Genomic DNA, 15,074 nt, shown 5'->3' on the forward strand with positions numbered 1-15,074 from the left:
TCAATTTTTATGGACCGACAAAGACAGAGGAAAAGAAAAGGGTTTGGAAAGAAATTACAGATCAGATCAGAATGTTCGATCCGGAGAAAACAATTGTAGCAGGAGATTTTAATGCAATCCTCAACAATGATGAAAAATGTGGAGGTTTAAGAATGAATACCCGAGTGATGGAAGATTTCAGAGATTTTGTAGAAAATAATAACCTTTTTGATGTTGTTCCTAAAACTGGAAATTTCACTTGGACCAATAGGAGGGAAAACTTTTGCAGAATTTTTGAGAGATTGGATAGAATATTTGTTGGTTCATTTTGGATAAGAGGTAGTTTTGATCTGGAATCAAAAATCCAGCCCATAACACTTTCGGACCATTACCTGGTTCAGTTAACTTGCACAATACCATTGACGAAGGTGAAAGGAAACTTCAAGTTCTTAAGCATGTCTTAAGCATGTGGTGGAGAGATTCAAACTTTGAAGAAAACATGGAAAAATGGTGGAAAGAATGTAAAGATATTAAAGGCACTCCTAGTTTTTGTTTTGTTCAAAAGTTAAAATATCTCAAAAACAAGATCAAAATATGGAACGTGGCTTCCTTCAAGAACATCTTTGCTGAAAAAATCAGAGTGGAAGAGGAACTAAATAGGATTAATAATCTTGTGATAGAGAAGGGGATGATGAATGAAGAATTCCATGAAGAGAATTCCCTTAAGCGGAACTGGCAAAAATATTCCTGAGAGAAGAAATGTATTGGAGGGACAGATCTAGGGAATTATGTCTTAACAACAAAGAAACAAAGAAGAAGAAAGAGTCGTTGTCTTAACAACAAAAAAACAAAGAAGAAGAAAGAGTCGCTATCTACAGATCACTATCTATAGCTGCTTTGTTTTGTATGAGCTATGGATGGAAAAGCATCAACCTCCCCTTCGTCCGCAAAACGCAGTGGAGAGTCAAAGAAACAGAAAGAAGAATTCGCAAAAGAGAGCCCTACACAGGAGGCAGAATCTCCACCACAGCTTGCAGATGTATCATGACACGCATAAGCATGAGCATAGTCCCAAGCTCAAGAAAAGGTGCCTTGTATCGGCATCCTGCCTCGCCGAAATGTTGTAGCCCACACCTAATCTATGTAATGCAGCTTATTTAAGTGTAAGTCAATCTCTTACAATGCATCTCTATTTTTATCGCGGCTAGAAAATCCAACAAGTGATGTGCAGAGAAATAATTGGTTGTGTTCCTGAGATGGTGTTTCACTCCTTGTGTGCAATGTTTTAGTTTGCCCTGGTTTGCCACCATATTTCTCCTCATATTTTTATTGTATGCAAAAATGCATGCGGTTTAGAATGAAAAAACTTTCTTTTGCGAGAGGATGTTTCCTTGTGTCATAAGATTTTTTCTATTTGTATGGGTTCATGATTTATCATTCTTATGTATTTTCAACTCAGATTTAGATGATGTTTTAGTGTATGCGAAAACCCCTTCTGTTTTTCTTTTTCCCCTCTTTCAAGAGGAGGTATAATTCTGGCTGTAACCAATCTTATGTATTTGCAACTCAGATTTAGATGATGTTTTAGTGTATGCAAAAACCCCTTCTATTTTGTTTTCCCCCTCTTTCAAGAGGATTTATAATTCTGGCTCTATCCAATTTTCAATTCACTTGGGTTTATCACCGGGGACCTAAACCCACAAGAATTGAACACTTTCCTTTTGGTGATTGCTCCAACTTTTACACTATAGTTCCATTGACGGTTTCAATTTTTGCAATGGCTTAGGTTTTGTTATGGAATATAACTCAGGTCTTATTTATAAATTTGGAGCGGGTAGAGTTGTACAGTTCAAAGCAACATAAGGTAAATGGAAAAAACAAATCATCTAGTGAAATGCTTGCATGAGTGTACTCTCATACATCAAAATGATGTCTTGTTTGGTGGTGATCTTAAAAAACTGATATCTTTTTTGGTGGTGATCTAGTATAGGAGTTGTCCTCCTAATTTTCTTTTTAGATGTTTATGAAGTTATCTGATTGTCCATGAACTTGAAGTTAGGAAGATATAAAACATTTTTTCAGCTTTACATAGGGTAGAATAATCCCCTGCTCCAGGGGCATTTGTTGTTATATTCTTAAGTCTTAACAGATTCAGTTGATATCATAGTTAATGAACACTTATTGTAAAGACATGTCAATAACAATGCAGTGTTTGTAGCCAAATGAAGAAATACATCATTTAAATGTAAACCAAATTCTTTGTTAATGGTGGACATTATTATAATTTCTTGGATTATATTTCATGCGTGTGTGCACTTCATGTCTTATGGTACTTATGTATACTTGCTTCATGCCTTAAGTGAATTCATGTGTATACTTCATGCGTACACTTCATGCTTTAAATGTATTTGTGCCTTATGTGTATATTCTATGTTTTGCATGGATGCTTCTTGCCTTATGTAATTCATTTGTATACTTTGTACTTTACACCTCACGTGTATTCGTGTGTATGACTCATGCCTTATGTATTCATCTATATGCTTCATACTTGATGTATTGGATTCATTCATAAAGTGTTTCTGTATACCTTTCTCATGTATGCTTCCCCCTCTATGTGTATTGCCACCCATGTGTTCATCCATGGATGTTCTTTGTATCTTATGCAATTGTTTCATGTACTTTCAACATGAATTCTTTTTGTTTTGAATGAATGCCCCTTATCTTACATGTTTCAACGTGATTGAATATGCTTAGTTATTCCATGAGTATGCTTTATGAGTACTTATAAATGGGGTGATTGTTTTAAATCACCTAGGCCCTTCTTTTTGCAAACATGGGTTTCATACTCCTAATAACATGGGAAGGACAACATAGGGATTACTGAAACATGACGATACTATGAAAATCTATAGGATGGAAGAATGTGTAAGAGTAATATAGGAAGGAAGAATGTTTAAGAGTACAATTGCTCAAACCATGAGGTGATAATATAAGAACTTGATGAGTATAGAGATTTTGCCCATAAATAATCATAAGAGGAGAAAGGAAACATGTTGAGAATGCAGTCAGACAAAGATAATATTAGCCATGTTCAATTTATTCATGATATATTTAATACCAATCTACCACCTAAGTTTACCAATACGTCAATATCCAATCATAACAATCTATATGGTTACAGACTGTATGACATGAAGGAGTGATACCGGACTTAATTAATTGAGATCTTATTCATTACCCACCTCTATTTTGTAACTATGATGTTAGTGACATTCACGCTGCCCACTGAAATTTCTCATTGACTAAATATTTTCCAATATTAATACATACTCTTTATGGATGTTAAGATTAAGCCAAGTTATTATTATTAACTTTTCATGTTGTCATCTAGATCAAACATCTTGCACATTCTCTAATTAATACAACCTCTACATTTTGGAAAATTTATCCCTCTAATTGGGGATTTAGACATATTCATCCAACAAATTATAAATCAATAAATTTAGACATATCTCATATGTGTATTTCTCTCATGAACAGTATGTAATGATAGAGTAAAATCATCATTTGTGGTTTCCTTACAATAACTCCTGCAATTAGAAGTGATGCTCAAAAATAGTATTTATCATTTCACAAACTGCTTATCACAAATTGTTATGTTCAAAATTTGTACCAAGCGTGACTGAACATAATCATCTTCCACGATATCAAACCCCTTTACAAATGTTATAGCAATTTATCATCTCTTGAGAAATGGTGTTAGGCTACAACTACCATACAAAACAACAATATTCAGTGAACAAATTTCTAAGGGCCCCATTCTATAAGGCATAGGCAGCATGATAATCTCACAATTAAGGTCTTTTTTCAAATCATCATATTGCCAACCTAACTAGTTTTTGCAAACACAATTGGATGGCCTTGATCCTTTCCTCTAGAAGAGAGTGGGCTTGTCTTAAGTTAAATCATGCTAATTTCCCACTATTGGTTATAACTCACACTCAAGGTAAAATCATATATGCCTTAATTGAAACCTACAACATGTAGTAATATTAGAGTAGAGTCATCTTGAGCACTACCATTGTGATCACCCTAATTTGAAATTGTTTGAGGACAAGCAATCTGGCGAAGGGAAGACTGTCATGTCCCCACATTTATAGTAGAAATAATTAATATAGTTTTTGCCATATAAAATTATATGTTAAAAACATATCAAAATTATATTATATCACATTAACATTAAAATAATATTATATATTATCAATTTACATTTTATATTGAATGATGTTATTATATTAACAATAAATAATATTATATTATCAATTTACATTTTTTATTGAATGATTTTATTATATTAACAATACACATTATATTATAATGGTGCTTTGTATTAAAACTTATATTATTTCTATTAACCAATTAACCCCTATATTTACCAAGGCCCAATAACCATTCTTTAAAGGGTGGTTTGAATAGTTCCAAATCAGGTTTAAGTGAAGCGATGCTCTTCTTGAAAAGAGCCGTCAGAAATAGAGGGACATCAATTTTTCAAAAAGGGGGGTGCTGCCTATTAGGAGACCATCGTGGCTCTTCACCACATGGGGAGGTAGGATAAATACCCCCCTGTACAAATGGGAATAGGGAGAATACAGGAGGGGAACAAGAAAGTCAGATCTGCCAGCAAGGATAGAGAAATGTACAAAAACTACCAGCAAGGATAATAAAAGAGAAGAGGGCCTATAATGGAATATAATAGCTGATATTATATATATAAAATTTTACATGCTCTTAATTAAATTAATGGAATTAATATGATATAAAGTTCAGAAGAAAATAATGTATAATTATTAAGATAGCATTAAAATGACTATACATGAGAACACTACTAGACATAAGACACACAGATATATATCTGTTAATGAATTCAGAAGGAATAAGGCAATCAAATTCAGTTTGTATAAGTTGCTATAATACTGTACCATGCTAATAACATAAAATACAGCAATAACAATTAATGAATAATTCTATTTTAAAGTAATACTAACAAAAATAACTGTTAACAATCTGAGATAAGACACTAGGGCAATATAATATGATGAAGTATAATAACTATGTCAAGTACCAATTGATTATCATAATTAGTTCAACTGAATGACAAATATGACTTCATTGGAATATCACAAAAGGTTCTTTGTAAATGAGAGACTCTCTTAAGTATGCCACTCCATAGTGGATACCTAACACGTGCCACATGGAGCCAAGAGGGGTGAAGCATCTACTCTTGGGCTTAAGAGAGAAGGCAGTTGTGATGAGGGGGAATGGTGATAGAACACCTCACTGCGTACGCCACTCCATGATGGATGCCTAACACCTGCCATATGGAGCCAAGGGGGATGTGGTATTCTGCCCTTGGGCCTAAGAGGGATGGTTTCTAGGACACCCTATCCAACTAATGGACTAAAGGAATTTATTAGTAACTAACTTACAAACTAACTTTATATAATAATCTGATCTCATTTAGGAAATATAATAATATGATTATATCCTGAGTTACCGGGTTCGGCCCACTAGACCCTTGATACTAGTTCGGTACGGTCCTGGTTCGGGGTTCGGGTCTAGTTCGCCTATGGTTTGGACAAGGTTTGTGGTTCACAGGCTTGGTTCGAACTAGGGTGAACCCAAGACAACCCAGGGTCAAACCCAAGAGGACCCAAGACAAACCCAGGGGTCTGACAGTCCAAAAATGGATTTTTTTTTGCAAATTTTTTTTTTTGAATTCCACCACATTAAAAATTAAAATGACCCTATGTCTCAAGCCACACACCTATGCATCTTATAGACAAGAGAGAAGCACAAGTCTTTATGAAAGAACAAGTCAGAAATCACAATTCCCGTATGGAAGAATGCACCTTGATCAGAATTTTGACTTCTTTGGCCTTGTTCCTGACATCTTAAGAAAGCAGAATATTGATGCATGCCATGGAGTTTCCTGTGGGTTTGAAGGTTGTAATTTGGTGTTGGCAGCGGGGGTACATCCCCTCAACCCCACCCTCTATAGCGATGGGGAACGCACCCTGGGCGCTGCCCCGGGACCCTACGAGGGGCACTGCATATATATATATATATATATATATATATATATATATATATATAATTTACATGTTTTTGTACTAACGAACCCAAACCCCATTTCAAAATTTTGCCGTACCAGCGTACCGGGTTCTTCGAACCCAAACCGGTGCCTGAACCCAAATCGGTAACTTAGATTATATCCCACAACTATAATTCTAACAGTCATTAATATAGCAAATTTGATATCATTTAATATAGTTCATGTTTCAGTTTAAGTATTATTTCATATATGTTCTCTAATTTAGTTGCAGGAAAACAGTATACAAAGGTACACCTATAAAACCCAATTACCTATTTATAGATTTGGCCAAATTTAGGTTAAATTAAAGTGTAACTAATTAGGGGACATTACAGTGGTATCAGAGCATGATTCTGCCAGCCTGTTGGACAAAACAACTACTCAGTTAGGACTAATTATTCGAATCTCTTCTCAAATGAATAAAAAATTGAATTGGTTAGGCCAACATTGCATTCTTATGAGTGTGCCTTTAACTACTTCGTGTCTTACGTGTTTCTTATGTGTTTTGAGCATGCCTACTCCATGGGTGTTTTATATGTACACTTTCCTCATGTATACCTTGTGCTTGCACCATGTCTATCATGTGTCTAGCATATGTGTTTTATATCTTATGTGTATTTGTGTTACTTCATGAATGAGATGTTTTCAGATGTCTATTCCATGAATACCTCTCTCTTGTATGCTTCATGATCAATGTGTCTTCAGCATGTCCACTCCACGAGTACCTTTCTCATATATTCTTGTACCTTTTGTGTATTTATGTATTACTTCATGGTTTACATGTATGATTCATGTCTTGCATGTAGTCATATGTATGGTTCATGCTTTACATAGCTCCTTCATGCCTTGCATATAGTCATGTATGTTGCTTCTTGGCTTACATGTATCCATTATTTCATGCCTGTGTGCACTTGATGTCTTATGGTACTTATGTATACTTGCTTCATGCCTTAAGTGAATTCATGTGTATACTTCATGCGTACACTTCATGCTTTACATGTATTCGTGCCTTATGTGTATATTCTATGTTTTGCATGGATGCTTCTTGCCTTATGTAATTCATTTGTATACTTTGTACTTTACACCTTACGTGTATTCGTGTGTATGACTCATGCCTTATGTATTCATCCGTATGCTTCATACTTGATGTATTGGATTCATTCATACTTGATGTATTGGATTCATTCATAAAGTGTTTCTGTATACCTTTCTCATGTATGCTTCCGCCTCTATGTGTATTGCCTCCCATGTGTTCATCCATGGACGTGCTTTGTATCTTATGCAATTGTTTCATGTACTTTCAGCATGAGTTCTTTTTGTTTTGAACGAATGCCTCTTATCTTACATGTTTCAATGTGATTGAATATGCTTAGTTATTCCATGAGTATGCTATATGAGTACTTATAAATGGGGTGATTGTTTTAAATCACCTGGGCCCTTCTTTTTGCAAACATGGGTTTCATACTCCTAATAACATGGGAAGGACAACATAGGGATTATTGAAACATGATGATACTATGGAAATCTATAGGATGGAAGAATGTGTAAGAGTAATATAGGAAGGAAGAATGTGTAAGAGTACAATTTCTCAAACCATGAGGTGATCATATAAGAACTTGATGAGTATAGAGATTTTGCCCATAAATCGTCATAAGAGGAGAAATGAAACATGTTGAGAATGCAGTCAGACAAAGATAATATTAGCAATGTTCAATTTATTCGTGATATATTTAATACCAATCTACCACCTAAGTTTACCAATACATCAATATCCAATCATAAAAATCTATATGGTTACAGACTGTATGACACGAAGGAGTGATACCAGACTTAATTAATTGAGATCTTATTCATTACCCACCTCTATTTGGTAACTATGATGTTATTCACATTCACGCTGCCCACTGAAATTTCTCATTGACTAAATATTTTCCAATATTAATACATACTCTTTATGGATGTTAAGATTAAGCCAAGTTATTATTATTAACTTCTCATGTTGTCATCTAGATCAAACATCTTGCACATTCTCTAATTAATACAACCTCTACATTTTGGGAAATTTATCCCTCTAATTGGTGATTCAGACATATTCATCCAACAAATTATAAATCAATAAATTTAGACATATCTCATATATGTATTCCTCTCATGAACAGTATGTAATGATAGAGTAAAATCATCATTTGTGGTTTCCTTACAATAACTCCTGGAATCAAAAGTGATACTCAAAAATAGTATTTATCATTTCACAAACTGCTTATCACAAATTGTTATGTTCAAAATTTGTGCCAAGCGTGGCTGAACATAAATCATCTACCACGATATCAAACCCCTTTACAAATGTTATAGCATTTTATCATCTCTCAAGACATGGTGTTAGGCTACAACTACCATACAAAACAACAATATTCAGTGAACAAATTTCTAAGGGCCCCATTCTATAAGGCATAGTTAGCATGATAATCTCACAATTAAGGTGTTAGGCTTCAACTACCATACTAAAGCTCTATAATTTGTTTATGTAAGTTTTAAACTGAGTCTATTTTCTTCTTTGTTTCAGTATGCTAGTGTTCTTCAACATTTTACTTGGCAGAGATGAATATTTATGCTGATTTAAATAATAAATCATTTTTACTTTGAAACTTTTCTTCGCTTCTCATTGATCTGTGCTTTTTGAGTCATGGATACTTGAGACTTTTGTTTATTACAATACATCCGTCATTCTATGCTTTTTTATGTAGATCATTATGGATTTATCATTTATCTTGTAAAAGCCTCTAAATTATTTTGATTTCTTTTCTCAAGTGCATAAAACTGCTGGTCCTTCGAATAAGACAGAGAGCATGAACATGCAAGTAACCGATAGAGTTCTCAGCTGCTCTTTCCAAGAAATTTGTACTCGTTACATTGTCAAATATGTAGGCATCTTTCATGATTAAATTTGTATGTTGAAGTTGCTTATACTGGCAATCACATACGTCCACTCCACCTCGTTCTACAAGAAACAGGACAAATTCTATCAATTTAGAGGATTATGAAACAGATAAAATAGACACAGAGGATGCAGATCTGATGGTAGGATTTTCTCCAATCTCCATTGTTTCTGGTTTTTGTGAAGATATAACTTCTCTTTCCCAATACTTTGTTGCATAATATTATAAGTTTGGGTATCAATGGCTACAGAGACAAACATATCGGCTAGCTACTATTAAAGTTGAGAATAACCCTAGCCAGGATGAGCAGTCCATTCCAATGCAAGAGAAGAGGACAAGAGATACTATATCTTTGCCATGACGAGAAGGACTTCGGCCTCGAAAGTCAACCATCCGACATTCTTCTCAAGATTCTGAAGACTAGGAATGCACAGAGGAGGAAGATGATAGAAATAAAAGGGAGGTTGGGGATGAAGGAGAGGAAGATGAAGTTGATGAAGTTGAGCAAGAGGGTGAGGAGGGTAAAGAACAAGAAGGAAGGAGATGGTATGCTCTCCAAAATTGCACTGAGGCGAGGAGGTTTTCTCTTGAAAAAGAAGAAAAGCAACGACTACAGTCTCCACCATGAAAAGTACTGCATAAAGGAATGGAAATAAAAAATGCATGTGATGCGAGACGAGGTGGCTCAAGGGCAGAAAAACATCGTTGTGCACAAAGAGTTGATGATTCAGATGATTCTCTTCTTGTGGATGAGATGGATCAGGGTCTTGTTAGTTCATCATCATGGATGCATGTGGGAAATACAAACTGTGGTCAGCAATGGGTTTGTGGTGGACTTGACATGCATAACGCAACTGCATGGGGTTTGAAAGTTGCAACATCTGGATGGGGACACCAAGGTGATATGTTTGGTTATGGAGGTGTAGGTGCACAACCTGCTGAGCCTAGTTCAAAAGGTGGAGCTGACATTCAACCCCTACAGGTTGATGAAACAATGAGTTTTGATGATATTGGAGGGCTTTTTGACCACATTGATGCATTGAAAGAAATGGTTTTTTTCCCTCTTCTCTATCCTGATTTCTTTGCAACTGATCACATCTCTCCTCCAAGGGGAGTCTTATTGTGTGGTCCTCCGGGAACTCGAAAAACGTTGATTGCAAGGGCTTTAGCATGTACAGCTTCCAAGCCAGGATAGAAAGTAAACTTTTACATGCGAAAGGGAGCTGATGTGCTCAGCAAGTGGGCTGGGGAAGCTAAGCAGCAGCTGAAATTACTTTTTGAAGAAGCACAAAGGAACCAACCATCCATAATATTTTTTGATGAAATAGATGGTCTTGCCCCAGTGAGGTCTAGTAAACAAGAACAAATTCACAATTCTATTGTATCTACGCTTCTTGCTCTAATGGATGGTCTAGACTCTAGAGGTCAAGTAGTGCTTATTGGAGCGACAAACGGGATTGATGCTATTGATGGAGCTCTTCGTCGGTCTGGTCGGTTTGATCGTGAATTTGTATTTTCCTTACCCGATTGTAAAGCACGAGCTGAGATATTAAAGATCCACACAAGAAAGTGGAAGAATCCTTTATCAGAGGAATTAAGAATGGAATTAGCAGCAGCTTGTATGGGGTATTGTGGTGCTGATTTAAAAGTTTTGTGCACAGAAGCTGCAATTAATGCTTTTCGTGAGAAATATCCTCAAATATACACTAGTGATGATAAGTTTGTCATAGATTTGGATTCTGTGAAAGTAGAGAAGCATGATTTCTTGGAAGCTATGTCTACTATTACTCCTGCTGCCCATAGAGGTGCAACAGTACAGTCAAGGCCATTGTCCCAAGTAATAGCTCCATGCTTACAAGGACAACTAAAAATAATCAGTGATTATATTTCTGACATCTTCTACGTAGTGGCCAAGGGTGATAAAAAAGATTTGCTGAATGAGAGTTCTCGCCATCTTGCCAAGTTACTTGGATTTCCCTATGGTTCTTCCATTCCATTTGTTTACAGACCAAGACTTCTACTTTGTGGGAAGGAGGGTGCTGGCTTGGTACGGTTAGAAATTGCTTACATAGATGTTTACACATCTATAACATGAGTCTGTTTTTTAAAACTTTTGAATTGGCTGGCTTCTAATCTAGCTACATTTCTGAATGATGCTATATTTCTACTTTTCTTGCTAGGATCACATTGGCCCTGCAGTTTTACACGAATTAGAGAGGTTCCCTGTGCATTGTCTTGGGCTTCCATCACTTTTGTCCGACCCAAGTGCACGGACCCCTGAGGAAGCACTAGTACACATTGTGGGAGAAGCAAGGAGGACTACTCCTTCTATCTTGTATCTGCCTCAACTTCAACTTTGGTGGGAGACGGTGTGTATATCATTACATTAGTACACTTATACTTTTAAATCTCTACGCCTTTGGGATTTCCTGTGATATATTTGAAATCGCTTTGTTTTTATTGCTAGAGCTTCCTAAAATGACTATATATCTGATTTTGTTTGTTTCACTGAGCTTCATAGGTCCATGATCAGCTAAGAGCTGTTCTACTATCTATACTAGAAGAATTGCCATCAGACCTTCCTTTATTACTTCTTGCAACCTCCTTTGTACCCTTTGATGAATTGGATGGAGAAGCTACATCCTTGTTTGGTCGTCGCTATATGTATGTATCAAGGACATCATTGTATTAGTTTTTGTATTTTTTTTGCTTAGTTTGTTCAAGATTATGCTAAGGCATGTGAATCCATTCTGTATAGCATTGAGTACCAGGTACCTCGTTAGCTTCTGACTATGTATAAATTGAATTTGTCATTGAATTGAGTGTACATGAATTCGATGGTATCTGGTACACCTTGAATGCATTGCAAATTTTATTTTGGTTTAGTATAATAGAAGGTAAAATCCTGAATGGATTACATTCTTTTGCTTTATGTGCAGTTACCAAGTAGAAAAACCAAGTTCAGATGACAGGTGTAGATTCATCTCGCAACTGGTTGATGCTGTTCTTACTATCCCTGATCAACAAGTAGTAATTACTCCTAAAAGGAATGTTTCGAATCCTGAACTTCCAAAGGTACCAAAAGCAGCAAGAGGACCAAGTGAAACTGAGCTGCGTGCCAAGGTAGAAGCAGAGGAGCATGCTATTTGATGACTCCGAATGTGTCTTCGGGATGTCTGCAGCAGGTTTTGTAATGATGCATCAATCATTATTTGATTCATTTGTTGAGGATGTGTTTACCAAGTGAAAATTAATTTTGAGTGCTTATATGTATCCACATACAATGTGCAGACTTCTGTATTAAAAACGGTTCAGTGTCTTCCATTACCCTGTCATGGATGAAGACGCTCCTGACTATTATGCAATAGTTCAAAATCCAATGGATATCACTACTTTACTGCAGCGAGTAGATAATCGACATTACTTGACATGCTCAGTATTCCTGCAAGATGTGGAACTAATTCCAGCCAATGCAAAAGTAAACACGATTGGACATGCCTATGATCCTATCAGCTTTATGGGGTTGAACAAAAATTTGTTTTCCATTCATTCCTGATAATAACTATCATTAGTTTTGCATAACAAGCATATAATGGTGATGACTACAATGGAGCTCGAATTGTTAGCAGAGCATATGCACTAAGGGATGCGGTATGGTTAAATATGCTAATAATAGAGACATACAGTAATCGAAGTTCAAATGTTTTATGTCAAGTAGTAAGCATTTATTGTTCACTTTGCTAATCCTTGTCTTACGCATAATCAGATTCTTGGCATGCTTTCCCAAATGGATCCTGCACTAGTTGCCTTTTGTGATAAAATTGCTGCTCAGGGTGGGCCAACTCGTTTGTCAGAGGATTCAACTACAAATTTTCCTTCGAATCCTGTTGCTCAACCAGTTCATATTACAAGAGCAAGTGAATGCTTACGCAACGTTCAGCCTGATATGAATGTATCTCAAAGTTACGAGGTCTTGAAGCGCTCAAAGCAGAATAGTGATCCTGATCAAGGTGGAATTATGCTTTGCACCATGCCACTTGTAATCCTTTTTTATTTTTGATATTTAGAATTAGAAGCGCAATTGTATTGAAATTCTCAGAATGTGTTTTTTCTACAGGTAAAGTTGTGGCTGGGGACTCTGATCCATTTGCTGAGGACAGATCACAACCCATGGAGATTGATACTCCTTTAAAGAAGAAACTTGAAAGACTTTATGCTCTAATTTCTCGAAGGGTGATATCCTTAGCAGATGCGAACAAACCTACAATTTTTAAAGAGAGTTTTGTAACGGAATGTCCTATGAACTGCTATGTTACCAGAAACGCGACGGGAGAACTTCGTTTCGCGTTTTCCCCGTCGCGAACGGCGGTTTCCAAACTGCTGTCTCACAGTCACAGAAATTTAAAGGAGTGAATTTTGCAGTGAATACCTTAATCCTGCTACAGGGGAAATAAGAGAAGATATCATTAATACTGTGACATATGCACAGGAAATCTTGGTAATACATAGGTTTCAGTGTGAATATGCTCACTTTGTAAACAGATTTCTTCATGATATTGTTCTCTTTCAGGTTGAATAAATTGATTTTTTGTTATTGTCTCCATGGATGAGTGTGCATTGCTTTCAAATTGATATGTCAAGGACATTGATATTGGTCTTCTTAGTCTTTCTGAGTTGCATTTTCCATTTACTGCCTTCATTCAAGGAATGGATTAATCTGGTCTAAATGGAATATGGAGTAATGTATGTTCATCTTTGGATTTCTCGGAAGAATTGCAGAAAGTGTCTATTGGTGGGAGTGTTTCTATAATGTAATAATACAAAGGCGCCCCTTGGATGTGAATTTGTAGTGTCATGATGAGTCTCTGCATGGTTTGGTATTTGACTTTGTTGCCCGGTTGAAGCACTGATCTGAGTAGTTATTTGTTCAAAGGTCTAAGCATTCATTGGAATTCAAAGATGAATCATTTGAACACTTTGTTTTCAGTTATGTTCTTTGTTTTGTTAGCTTAGGATTTTTCATGTTCTTTGATTTAAGAAGTGAGATAGTCAAGAACACTGTCAGTTTGAGAAAATCTTGCATATTATTTTATATCTGCTTGTTGTTGCTGAATAATATATCATTTTTGATAAGGGATAGCTTTAGGTCTAGCAGAGCCTAAAGAGCAAAAGGTGTCAACCTTTGGGTTGAGTTTTGTTCGTTGGCCAAACTAACATTTAAAATCAAGAATAAGTAATCGCAAAGCTTTAGGTTTTAATGGGTGCAATTTTGGAAAAAAACGTCAGCACACACGACTTGTGACTACACAAGACTAATGGTTGTGTAAGCAACTAGGCATTCTACTACTATTGGAATTAGTATGACCAAAAATGTTCCAAACAAATTACAATTTAATATTGAAAGAATTTTATTAAGATGAGAATAATAATATTAAAAATCACAGCTGTGAAAAATTTAAGATCTTTTTGAAATGCTGCATGTTTGATGTTTGTGGTTTGTGATTTGAACTACTCGATTAAAAAATCTCTGTTTAATGCCTTTAGTACATCTTTAATTAGTGAACATTGACCAGCCAAATAAAATAGATTGGTTCAATGGTGGATAAATGAATCGCACCATTTAGATATACTTCATCAACCTAATATGGTCCTAACCACCTTGTTTGCATCTTGATCTTATGATCCTTATATTGTGAGTCATAAAGGAGAGTCCATTCACCTTTTTGAAACATTTTTGTCTTGATAAAGAGTTCTTTCCACTTAATTTAATATTTTCTCACTATCTCAATATGATGGAAGGTTTCTCTTAAGATAAAATCAAGAGCATTAAGTTGCATCATTCTCTTTTTTTGGCTTGCTAATAAGTCCATAATGAATTAAAGTTTTTACCTTAATGTATTGTGTTCAAACTCAATTGGAAGGAAATATTTTATCCCATAAACTATTTCATATGGTGTAAACAAGTTGTAGTCTTAGTAACAATCTATCAAAGAAATTGGCCTATGCCA

The 15,074-nt window shown here is 35.6% G+C and overlaps 1 pseudogene; it reads left to right on the forward strand.

The window, feature by feature from the left end:
- The first annotated feature begins 892 nt into the window (after positions 1–892).
- LOC131058320 (ATPase family AAA domain-containing protein At1g05910-like) lies at positions 893–13,520 on the forward strand (annotated as a pseudogene).
- The last annotated feature ends 1,554 nt before the right edge of the window (positions 13,521–15,074 follow it).

Source organism: Cryptomeria japonica, chromosome 2, assembly GCF_030272615.1.
Source record: "Cryptomeria japonica chromosome 2, Sugi_1.0, whole genome shotgun sequence".
Lineage (NCBI taxonomy): Eukaryota > Viridiplantae > Streptophyta > Pinopsida > Cupressales > Cupressaceae > Cryptomeria > Cryptomeria japonica.